Source organism: Nasonia vitripennis (assembly GCF_009193385.2).
Source record: "Nasonia vitripennis strain AsymCx chromosome 1 unlocalized genomic scaffold, Nvit_psr_1.1 chr1_random0005, whole genome shotgun sequence".
NCBI lineage: Eukaryota > Metazoa > Arthropoda > Insecta > Hymenoptera > Pteromalidae > Nasonia > Nasonia vitripennis.
The window spans coordinates 468,127-481,508 of NW_022279591.1; the positions used below are offsets into that span (position 1 = coordinate 468,127).

At 37.7% G+C, this 13,382-nt stretch overlaps 1 protein-coding gene across 4 annotated transcripts in view; it reads right to left on the reverse strand.

Annotated features, from left to right (window-relative positions):
* Positions 1-3,649: 3,649 nt before the first annotated feature.
* LOC100114114 (potassium voltage-gated channel protein Shaker) overlaps positions 3,650-13,382 on the reverse strand; it is a 594,961-nt gene continuing 585,228 nt past the window's right edge. For 2 of the 4 annotated variants that reach the window (XR_004345121.1, XM_032601320.1), the window contains exon 9: positions 3,650-4,366. The gene's annotated coding sequence lies outside the window, so the exon portion shown is untranslated. The remainder of the gene's footprint in view (positions 4,367-13,382) is intronic. The other 2 variants (XR_004345120.1, XR_004345122.1) reach the window with 1 other exon arrangement.

The window sequence follows — 13,382 nt, forward strand, 5'->3', positions numbered from 1 at the left end:
ATAATCTATGCATGGTAGATGATAACTTACAGCAATGCTAACGCCCGAGAACTCAGGGAAGGAAAACCCAGACAACCCCAATTCTTAGATCTCAGATGGCGGGTACAACAAAGGAAGCCCCAACTTCTCTGCAGGATAGAAATGGAGGAAATAAAGAGGATGAAAGGCGCTCCGTCACTTAATACGCTGGGAAATAGCGTAAATAAAATACGCAGAACAGTTGCAGGAGATCTTCTGTTAGAGCTAAAAGGCACAAGAGAAGTCGGACCTCGGACTTCCAAAAAGCAGTTAAAACAGTACTAGTGAAAGGCGCCACAATAAAAGCACTCCAGCGAGAAGAAACCAATTAAGTAAGAGATCTGGACATGCTTACCTCAAAAGAGGAGGTACTAGAAGCACAATAAATGGAAATTGGCGGAGAAAACATCATAGAAGACTTTACGATAAGATTTCTGCGAAAGACGTTTGGTGACACGCAGATTGCAGTGATATGGGTACACCAGATCAGATAGCAGTTAAGATTACTAAGCTACAGAAAATTACAATAGAATGGGTCAACTGTAGGTTCCATGTGGCTTACCGCAAAAACGAGCCAGTGTGCCGAGCTGCAGTAGAAGCCACTGACAGACGAAGGAAATGAAAATAGTGAAGTTAAATGTAAATCACTGCGCGATTGCACAGGACCTACTGAGCCAGTATGTCCGTGAAACAGAGATCGACATAGCTATCGTCTGTGAACAATACAGAGACCTGGACAAACTATCGTAGGTTATGGACAGTACTGGTGAAGCGGCGATATGGGCATGCGGAGACGCTGCTTTCCAGAAAAAAAACGACAAGACGTAATGAAGGATTTGTGCTAAGGTCGCAGGCGTACACATTTACAGCTGCTCTGCTTCTCCTAACGCGTTGATAGAACAATTCAGACAACTGTTGGACTGGCTAGTACAGGATGCTGTAGGAAGAAAACCGGTACTGATAGCAGGCGATTTCAATGTCTGGGCAGTAAAACGGGGCAGCCAAAGGACGAACGAAAAAGGACAAGCGTTATTGGAAGCATTCGTCCTCCTTGATTTGGTCTTAAACGTTAAACAGGGATGTTCTTACACATTTTAAAAAGGAGACGCAGGGTCTATCATAGATCTCACGTTTGTTAGCAGCTGCCTGATTGGCTTAGTTAGATCGTGGATGGTAAGCGATCATTACACAAATATTGACCACCGAGCGATAATAATGGAGATAAGAATATAAAAACAGAGATCCAACGGGAAGGCAACGACAAAAAGAGTTGGTTGGAAAACGAAGGATTATGATAAGGAGACATTCCTGCTGGCTCTAGAAGAAATACAGTTGTTTGGATCTGCGAATGATAAGGTCGAGCAGTTAATAGGAAATAATACCCGAGTCCAAACGCATGTAAAAAACTTGGACTAGTGAGTGTGCCCTAAAAACTGTAAGAGCTCGATTTTCCGACCGTAAAGTGTAACGTTTCGTAGAATGACTCATATGCAACATAACTGTCTATAAAATAAACTAAGAGAAATGCGTACTCCACTGCTAGATGCTAAAACATATTTATTTTTTGTTCTAAAATTTATTTATATAAAATAGTTTAACAATTTTGTGTTTTGGCTCACTAAATGTTACAAAAGTGACAATTATAAAAGTGATTGAGAAATCATGATTCTGAAAATTGTTTAAAGAGAAATAGGTATTGAATGTATAAAAGTGTATATTTAATACTATTCTGCTCTGGTGACTAATTGGATCTTCAATTTTTCAAATTTATAATTTTCGAATTGGTAATTTTACATTAGACAAATAACAATTCGACATTATTAACACATATCCTTGCCAAGTCGTTCAATTTGCTCTACTAATTCATCGAAGACTTCCCGCCAATCGTCAAGCCTATTCTGAACTTTATTAGGTGATTGTTTAAATCACCAATAACATCGTTCAACTAGGTAATTAATTTTTTGCTTTGCTCGTCGTTTCCGAGGAGATTTTTAATGCCAGCAGCCAATTTATCTATCCATGAGAGTGCCCATTACTCCCCTAAGAAGAAAGTCAGCATAAGGAACGTCCATGAGTTTTTTGATAAAAGTATTTATAATTCAAGAAATATGGTACTGGTTATTTTTAATGATCCTATGTGCTGAATATCTGCTCACATCTAACTGTAAATCTTGTCCCTGACCGAGCGCCCAATGTTACAGACCCAGTTGCTATTTATTAAAATAACAGTAGGTACGTTGTGGATTGAACCTAATTGTGAAGCGAACGCGCGTGTACTCGAAGATTTGTATCATAGCAAAAGTAGAGGTTGATTCTAATTGTCTAGTATCAGGGCAGTCGTGATAATCGGACTGTACTTATCGATTAGCAAAGAAAGAACAATCATGATGACCAGGCTTCAGTCCTAAAAAAAAGAGTTTGTGTGTCGAGACAGGTGTGTTCGCCATCCTTCTCTGACAATTGCTTCTTGTAGGGTGAATAAAAGAAAATACTAGAATTTATAGAAAATAAATAAATTCTTTTCAAATAAATTAAATAATCACTACAAAAAAGCTCTTTAGCTTATTAACTTAGATGTTCAGCTGCGAGATAAAGCTGAAATGTATTCTGTTCACTGCGTTCAACAAGATGAATAGTAACTTTGTATCATGCCTCCGATTCACATTTCACCTAATCCAAGATTACACGCATAATTCAATTTATTCATAGATTTTCTGGTAGAAACGGAATCCTAGTAACTGGCAAGTTCTGAGGTTGCCAATCTAAGAACTTGAAAGTTTTCTTTGCCAGTTTTTGTTACAAGATGTAACGCTTTTTCTTAGATCGAGTAACTGTAGTAACTTCTTAACCAGTAACTGCCCATTATAGTTAGGCAAGAATGAATTTCAGTTACACGTGGGGGATTGTGATTTGAGGTTAATATTAACAGACTTAGATGAAAGTTTTTCTTAAAGGAAAGTATTGAAAGTTTATTTGCATGCGAAAAATTACTTCTGAAATATTTTGACCGACTAGGGACTTGAACCCATGTCATGCTCTGCATGGGTATAGCCGCCCGTCTTAGCCAACTGAGCCACGTGGAAGTTGTTATACGACATGCACGAATTGCCTCATTATGCTCAAGTTAATAACATTATTTATGTAATGCCTAAATACTGACAATTATTTATCTTATGACACTAAAAATTGTTGAATTATCGATACCTTCCTGAAACATATTTCTATCCCATACAAAATGAGCAGTTACCGGCAATTTTTAGCCATATAAAATCTGAATAGTTTTTCACATTCTAACTACCTAGTTCTTAGGTTTTTCCCCAGTTTAAATAGGTCAATTTCTACTAGGGTTACTATACGTTACTTGCTTGCTGTCAACCTAACATTTAGCTATACAGATAAATTTGCTATATTAAAATAATTATTAAAGATAAAAAAAAATTACAAAACTTAAAGGTAAAGATTTCTTTGTCTTCTTGCCAAAAAAGTCAAATGTGTTAGTGTTAGTTTTTGTGGTAAATAGTGAAATCAAATTAATGACCTAAAGATTGTGGATTCTCCTTTCATTGTATGTATGTTTATATGCGCGTGTGAATATATTTGGTATGTGTATAAAATACAAATTATACAAGTATTTTTATATAGTAATATTAATTATACATTTTTTTAATAAGGCATATATTTCATTACTCTGAGGTATGATTATAAAAATTACTTAAATAATATATCGGAGTTCACTGGAAATATATTGCTCTATTACATTTATTTGAGTTCTTTATTATAGTTCTTATTCTAAAACTGTAAAAGTAAGATAAATTAAGTTTTAGTTTCTTATAGTTCACTAATTTTTCATCAAGCTTAATTAATATCGATCGATGCTTATGTGGACGTCACATTTTTATAGGTACATAGTCAAATTTTTATTATCAAGATAAAAGTAATTTGCTTATAAATGATGCCCCTTTTCAAAATTAAGTATAAAGATATATTTCTGGTAACACTGTTGGTTTTAATTACTTTTAAACCTTAAAGGACCAATCATTCAGATAGATTCAGTTGAACACTGGACTCGGTGGTAGTAAAAGAACGGTGCTTCAACCTTCATTCGTCCTTATGTAAATCTGTATTAACTATTTAGAACACATTTTTATCAGTTTTTTTTTCTATAAATGTTATATTTCTTCAAAGAAATATAATTAATCGCAAGTCTTTGTGCACGTGTATAGAAGATACTTGGCCCATATCCAAAAATGTATTCACGTACGAAGATTTTAATTTATTATCAGGTACCATTTGAAAAGTTGACACTCTGACGGTAGCTTCCAAATCTTTATATTCATTGTCTTCAATTCTAAAACAAATAAAAATTTTCTTAATTTAAAAATTTGTTTTTATAAGCGTATAAAAGTGATTTAAAGATAACCGATATATTGGGGAAAGAGAATAAAAATTACAAATAGCGCTAATAATACTTTGAGATACTAGTGCTTAAGAGGTCAAGCCTGGGTTAAATCCTGCAAAAAAACAAAAAGATATTCTTCTTACCAAAAAATTTATGTTTTGATGTAATTTGAAAAAAAAAATTCTATTGAAAATATATAAAATATACACATACATTTTATCGAAAAAAAACATGTATATACCTTGTAAAATCATTGACCAAAATTCATGACATTTCACTATATAAATAAGTGTTTTTAGTCACTTGCCACGGCTTTTCGAAAGATCTGGACCGTCTTCTTTAAAAAATTTTTTGATAAGAAGAATATCTTTTTGTTTTGTTAGGATTTAACCCAGGCTTGACCCCTTAAATCACTTGATCGCACGCGTATTGAACAATATTATATGGAAAAATGTGAAGAACATGCTACTTTTGCTCTCTTATTTTCCCATGCCGACCTTAGACTAGCAGTCACTGCATCGATTTATCATAAATTATAAATTGTTAAAAATTAAAAATGCCCGCTATGATGACCAACTGAGATTATTTAATTTTTTTCCCGCTAAACATTTTTTCAGTATTTTATAAAGTTCAGGTTATAATTGATTGTATATAATATTCGGCTGTCCGTACAGAAGGCGGATGAGCAGGTCAACTATATGAGTGAAGTGGATACTAGTTGTCTACGTGGGTAGTAGTTCAATTATTAAGTGCAATTGTAACACAAGCGATTTACAATCAATCAGAATGAGTTGTTGTTTATTCATGAAAGTTTGCAGACTGGTGCCATCTTGGTTGCACTTGGCTGGTCGCATACATAGCATCAACAAGAGATAGAGAGAGATTTTTTTTATTAGGCTTTGGGGTAGAAAGCCGTCGGCCTATAGCAAACACACATGTAAATTCAACATAATAGAGTGAGTCGCTTGGAAGATACAAATTTTAAGTTACACTATTGTTGCGATAAAGAAGCTTTATTAATACTTATACAATCTGAGAAGAATGGGAACTTAATGAATAGAAAAATAGACTAAACGATGTTTGAGAAATATAAAGGGCATATGTAATTGCGGTGCTCTCAATAAAGAATACGATTTTTGATTGAGTTTGAGTTGCTAGGTGTCAGTGAGGCTTAAGGCGAATAAAGTCGTTTGGGGTCTTTGGCCTTACCGAAGGTGAATCTGGCCGTATTGCAAAATCTCACATGAAATCTTTTCACAAAACGTCATCTTTATTTGCGAATCAGAATTATTAATACATTATAAAACTCAAAAACTTCATTTCAAGATTCAAAAAGTTTGCTGATTAGGTTAACAATTTTTGAGGCAGTTTTGAGTCTCGCTTTTCGTTTCTCTGCCATGTCTTTGGGAAAAGCAGTTGACTATGCAACGAATCACGCCAAAAATTATCTTATGATATCGTAGGGAATGAGAGTTATTTTGGAATTTAACACCCGCTAGGCCAAAAATCGCAAGTTACAGTAGTGGTTATCGACACTTGGTAAGATGTCGATAAAGTTGTGCCCTTTTACACCCGTATACGTAGTGATACGGGTCTATCTGTGGTCGGATGCAGTAAATTCTTAGGAACGTCATGAACAGAGATGATAAATAGACAACAGTATATTGTGCAAATAGGGGGGAAATAGTATATTATGTGCCTAGGGAGGAAAAAACTTGTACAGTCCATATCTCGTGTAAATTGTCAAACACGAGGTGGCAAACACGAGGTATGGGCTGTTTAATTTTCCTCCCGTGGTGCGTATACTATTTTTCTTCACACCAGCACCGAAAATGCACATTCCTCTCCAGGCGCCTGGGAGGGAATGTGGTACTTTTGGTGCAGGTGTAAAGAAAATTGCTTTTTCTAGCGATGGTGATGTTTTGAGCACGATTGGGAGTCGAGGGCTTCGTAGGTGCCCGAGACCGACACGAGTGCTCAAAACATCACCCGAGTCTGAAAAAGCCACTCCCCCTTGTTGCACACCGTACTTTTTATAATAAGTGCATTAATAGGCCACTTATCATGCATATGAAAGGAATAGAAAAATCGTGGACTTTTCAAAGTATAGCAAAGTATAACAAAGTGTAACAACATATATATGTGTATAAATAAGTTTCAAAATTTAAAAAATTTTAAAAATACTTAGATAGACACACACATTTATTGGGTAGGCTGCAGAGTGAGGAAAAAACTACTTTGCCTGAAAAATTTAATCCCTTGGGGGTCTATTGAGGTTTGAGAAAAATTTTATCCGACAAAATGTACACCGGTTACATCGCCCGTCACTAAGCAACTGGTCAAACAAACTATCAGTTGCTTGGTAACTGAATTGTATTTTGGGGCAATCAGGCGATTTTAACAGTGTAAATTTTGTCCGATAAAATTTTTTTCAAATCTCAATAGACCCCCTAGGACGAAAAAGTTTTTCCATTCATTTTAAATGCATGGAAAGTGGCCTTTTTATAGCAAGGTAGATTGTGTGCAACGTTATGCCAATATGGATTAAGCTGCACGTATAGATTTGTATACAACGGCTGCCTAAAAATTTGCAAGAATAAGCACATCGCCACTCTGTGTCACGGGTGTGGACACAAAGGTCTTCAAGATCTTCAGGATGCCCTGTAATAAAACTGCAGAGTCAGCAACACGCAGATCACCTGGCAGATCAGATGGCAGAAAATACTGGAAAACTAGCTATTCGATAGTTTGCAGATGGCTTTGGAATCAATTTTCTTATTTAGCTACTAGGTTGATTTTCAATCAGAATTTGCGGAGTAAGTGCTAAAAACAGATTAATCTACACTATTTTAAATTTTGTAAAAACCCTCTAAAACTCATAAAAAGAAAAAAATAGATCTATGTTACGGTAGAAATGTTCTTTCAACTTTAATCATTGACCAAATCGAGTCACCAAAAAAAAAAAATCAAATTTCAATAAGTTTTTAGCAGTAAAAGAACTTAAAAAATGTCCGTCCGTCCGTCCTTATTTTTGTTTGCATTTATTCCATCAAAACTTGATGTATTTTATAAATAAAAAACAATTTATTGGTATAGACAGATACATATGATAAAAATATACATTCCTACTAATAAAGATTTTCAAGATTTGGTCCAGGTGATTAAAAGCTGATAAAACAATAAAAAAAAAAATAGACGCAATAAATTAATTTTTTTTATATTTTTGAAATATATATATATATGGGTTGTTCTCTGTCAAATCGAAGATCAAAAATTTTTTTCTTCTTCAACCCACGGTAAATATGTTCCAGTAACAGTTTCCAATGCACCTGAATTTTTTCAGATTTTTAAATTACTTTTTACCAAATGGTAGGGAGCCAATGATAAATTATAATGTCATTAAATAATTACAAAGAGTTCAAAAACATTTTTTAATATTCGAAATTTATTTCTATTTTATTCTATAATTTTAAAGCCGGTCCTGTGTACTTGTAGCTATAACTACTTTTATAGAATGTTGGCTGTATTGAATATATTTATTTATACTCAACAGTAATTAATTCTTATTGGACGTTTTTGAAGTCGTGCTTTTGATTGGTTAGAATTTATTAATCTGGCAATCTGATTGGAGCATTTCAAAAATGTTCTGCAAGAATAAACTACTATCGAGTATACATCTAATATTTAACAGTATTTTTAATGACACGTCAAATAATTAAGGGGAAATGTCGGCGCAAAAGCTTCACAAATCCACCATGGAGTATTTTGTATTTTCAAATTCCTAGAAGAAGAAAAAATCTAATCGAATTTTTTTTCGGTACAACGATTAATTAAACTTAACAATACGGCGCTACAGACTCGGTTTTTTATTTGCAAACTTTATCTAAAAAGTTTTATGTAATAGAAAAACTGTTTTCTTTTTTTTTTTGACAACATCCCCTTGCGTTTTTTGCTAGTACAAATTGAAAAGGATCTGTGAGCAAAAGACGCTGACAGGCACAGAAAGCAGACATTTGGGTTCGAAGCAAGAGCGATTAAGAGTTGTCTAAGCCGTCAAAGCAAAAATAAGCTTAGTCACCAATAGCGGAATGGTCAGAATTGAATGCTTAGGGCTGCTACTTGCTTTGGATACGGGACTTCCTACTCGTCGTGAGTAAATGCTTCCTTGCCCTGCTTCTGTACTAGAGTTAGGATCATGGAGATACCTATGATCTTACACAAATTTGCGTGCGTGTATCTTTTTCTTGGCGCCACACTTACGTGTGCTTGCCTAGGAATACGTAACGAGACTTGGTGGAGTCTTCAGTCTCTACGTCGTGCGCAAAGTTCCTTTAGCGTATGGCGCGCAGAAGAGACTGACAGACACAAGAGCAGAACTTCAGATAGAATGTATAGATAATTTTCAAAATCCCCAGAGTTCCAAAAGTTTTCCCGTGTACATAACTTCTAGTAGAAGGTCAGACCTACTGTTAAATATAAGAGGTACTTTTTTAGTTTAAAAAGTTATTGTTTTACATAAAAAAGTAGTCGAAATCCAGAGCAAACACTCAGATTTTCACAATTCAAGGTTTTAAATCAACATAGGGTGAGTTAATAAAATAATGCTAAAAATTCAACAAAAAAAGTTTATTAGTTATTTAAGTGCAGGGCAAGAGCATAGAGCGCATAATCAGCGTTAGGATGGACCAATTTATTGAAGAATCAGGTAGACTAGCGAAATATCAATACAGCTTCAGAAAAAAATACTCCACTTTTGACGCCGTAAGCTTAGTAGTTCACACCGCTAGAACTGCAATAGAAAAACAGAGATGAAAAAGAGGAGCCATGAAGTACTGTGCTATTCTTACACTAGATGTTAAAAATGCGTTTAACTCAGCCAGCTAGGGCAAGATACACGAGGCACTACGGAAAAAAGAGGTACCCGCATATATAAAAAGGATTATGTCTGACTACCTGAAAAATAGAACCCTTTTGTATGACAGAGAGCGGCACGAAAACCTACAAAGTAACTGGACCTGCACTAGCGCAAGTGATGCCAAATGTAGGTGGACCAACGCAGGATCAAAGGTTATTCCTTTGGCGAGGAACGTGGGTGTAGGTGTGTGCGTGTGGAATAATAGGCCACTTCCTCACCATTCGTTTTCAGTTCACTTATTTATTCACTCAAGTAATACAAAATAGTTAGAGATCGCGTGGCGGGTAAACTAGCGCGTGCTGGCCAAGATGGCGTAGTTGCGTCTTGAACCGTGGTCGGCAGCTAGAAGACGAGCCGCGTGCTTTTTATATGTATACACACAACTACGTTCTATCAATCAATTCTCTCTATACATGCGCGACGTTGTATATGAACAGTCAAAACAGCGCTTATATTGTTCAGTCTGTCCTTGCCCTTTGAGGCAGAAAGGTCGGTAGATGAAAAGAATTTAGACAATACATTTTCTTTATCTTTTTAATGTACTTTTTCACTCAAATGACTCGATGACATATCAAATCGTTGTTCTAAAGCTGAACAAGCATTAAAAAGTCGGTTTAGACTATACTTATTAAAATGTTGTCCTGATGTGTATATTGCTGTGACCAAGTCCAAACGTTGCGTGAAGCATCGCGCATAACGACCTCTAGTAACGTGAACAACGGAGTCGCCAATGTTGTTTATATTCAGTCTGATCGTGACAGCTGATGGGCTGAGGCATGTACGATTAGAATAAAGAGTTCTGTACCATAAATACGTGTTCTTATTTGCATTACTCATCCTTGGTCATAACATTTTGGAGGCTTGTCCGGGATAGTTAATTCAAACATCAAGAAAAAAGTGGGCTCTGTAATAAACTTTTAGCTAGGATTCATTTCACGGATTGCTAACAAAAAAAGAAATACTTTATGACGTATCAAAAGAGGAGAGGTGATCGTCAAACTAAATCAAGAAAAGGATTTTGAAACTCATCAAATGAGGAAAGAAATTTATTGCAAGAATCTCTGTCAATTGAATCTTGAAATAGCGAGTAGTATACCCCGGACTATGGCGCATCAGAACAAATCCCTACTTCTCCTCCATGAAGTAGGACCTATCTTGACGCGTCATATTCCGGGCAGCAGACCTTAATGGTGGTGGAGAGAGAGAGAGAGAGAGAGAGAGAGAGAGAGAGAGAGAGAGAGAGAGAGAGAGAGAGAGAGAGAGAGAGAGAGAGAGAGAGAGATTAGATTAGATTAGATTAGTTTTATTTTGCGTACATTATATTGTACGATTGTAAGTTTACAGCATTACAAGTGAGAAAAGAAAAAACAATAGATAATAGATTGAGGCATGTTTAGAGTATGTATAGTGAGAGAATGTGGCGATAGTGAAGGTGGAATGAGCAAGAAAGTAGGTGTGAGCGTGTGCGTGGACTGTGTACGAGTTATATTTTTTCGAGTTGAAAAAAGTGATCCTTAGCAAGTTTTTTGAAAGTGAAGGTGGATGTAGTGTTTCTGATATGTGATGGCAGATTATTCCATAAGTATGAAGTGCTGATATGGAACGAGTTCCTTAGCGACTACGTCGTGAAAGCAGAAATTTCTAGAGGGTGTCATCTCGCCCCTCACAGGCCGGAGTGTGACGCGGAAGTCAAAAAAGGCAAGTACGTATGATGGTACGACCCAGTTAAACATTTTACGTAGGAAACAAGCTGTGAAGTACTTCCTGCGTCAGGCAGTGGTTAGCCACTGCAGCTCCCGCCTGTACGGGGAGATGTGCTCATCTCTCCTTACATCATAGATGTACCGAATTCCTGTATTCACGAGCCTCTATAGTTTTAAGTCGAGTTCCTGGGTCAGGTAACAGTATACAAGAGAACAGTAGTCGATGATCGGAAATAGGAGCACTTGCACAAGATGCTTGCGCAACCTGAGATTGGTACTCTTTCTGAAGAAGTAGAGCCTGTACATTATCGAGTGAGCACGCTTACACACTTGTGTAACGTGCTCCTTCCACGTGAGTTTAGAGTCAAGCACTAATTCCAGATTACGCACAGAGGATTCAAAGCTGACCTGGATACCCCCGATATTAATGAAAGTGTTAGCTGTTAAGGGAAGTAAATTTATGTAGTAAGGGGAGCCCAGGACAATTGCTTTGGTTTTATTAACATTGAGTTTAAGCCTGTTTTGCGCAGCCCAGCCCATTATCCTCTCAGCATTAGTACTCATCTTGTTTGGTAAAAAATCGAGCTCCTCGAGGAGGCATTGACTGTAAATTTGCAAGTCATCCGCATAGATAAGATGGGAAACATCGGAATCAAGGCAGCAACCGATGTCGTTGATGTACAATGCGAACAACAAGGGACCTAAGACGGAGCCCTGCGGGACGCCGATGTTAAGACGCCGCGGAGAGGAACGCTCGCCATTGTCACCAACGACGGCCTGCTCTCTCCTAGTGAGATAGGAGGCAAACCAGCGGATGACCTGCTTAGAGAAGCCGAAGGTGGATAGCTTTCTCAGGAGCCAGACGTGACATACAGTGTCAAACGCCTTGCTAAAGTCAAAGAGGAGGAGAAGTGTTACTTTCTTTTTGTTTATCTCGAGTCTTGATTCAAGGTATTGTGAGACTTGCCTATGTACCAGCTACTCCAGGGCATTGGAGAGAAAGCAGGGAAGTGAAATCGGACGGTATTCAGTCAGGGCTGTTGGTGAACTGACTTTGTTGAGTGCACGCACAAGCGACAATTTCCAGGCAGATGGGAAACAGGGTTCGCTCAGAGACAGGTTGAAAATATGACTTAGTAGGGAAGCGAGAACTGGCAATGCTTTTGAGATGACAACCTGAGGGATTCCGTCGCTTCCCCTGGCCTGAGTGTCGAAGTGCGATACTGCAGCCAACACATCCGATTCCGTTATGGTGTTGAACTCGAAATGCTCCGGGAGGTCAAGACTTTCCAGGGTGAGAAGATAATCCTCAACAGCAGGAGCTAACGGATCATTGGAGATCGAACTGAAATGCTTGTTGAGGTCATCTGTACTAAAACGAGATGGTGAAGGGGCCTTGGTGGCAGAAACTCGACAACATCAGTGAAGGTTGACAGGCATGAATAGTAAGAATTCAGCCTGGCTTCCTCGACTTCTTTGTGACCATTGTCTCTAGCTAGCCTATATATGCGGAGATCCGCATCGAGCCTGGAGTTCCTGAAACGCCTGTAAAGTCTATCCCTCTCAGATACAAGGTCACGAAGAGCCGTGGTGAACTACGGGTGACGCTGTCTTCTTGGTGTCACAGTCCGTAATGGGGCGAGATGATTGATGGCGTTAATGAGGTTAGCGTTAAGTGTGGATATGCATTCGTCGAGTGATGAAGAGGTGAGCAATGACCAGTCACACGCGCTAAGAAAGTCCCTTAGCATCTTGGCGCTGATTCCTTTAAAGTTTCTGTAAGAGTATGTGTTAGGTACGTATCGTGGAATCTGTACGTCGAGAGTGGCCGTGATAAGGTCATGTCCATTGATGAAAGGTGAGTTTATCTTCCAGTATGACAGCAGGCGATCCTGCTCGTCGATTAGACACAAGTCAAGCCAGGTATCAGAACCCTGTTTGTGGTGCGTAGCACCATAGGGAACAGATGAAAGGGAGTTTTCATCAATGAAGGCCTTGATGAACTTGGCATCTTCAGATGAAGAAAGTTGGTCAGAGTTGAAGTCTCCCATTATGACCTTCGTAGAATAGTTGTGCATGTGGGTTGTTAGTTGGTCTATGAAGTTAGAGCCTTGGAAGAATGGAGCATGAGGTGGACGATACACAACCCCCACGAAGATAGGATAGACTCCTTTTGCCGATACCTCATAGAAGAGATATTCAGGCTTGCCTGGCTTGCCAGACCATTCACCGTCAGATGATGAAATAACGCTAACTGTCAGAGATTTGTGTATGCAGAGGGCCACACCTCCACCGTTTCTGTTTCTGTTCCGTCTGTACAGTAGGTAGTCGTCCAGTGAAGGGATGG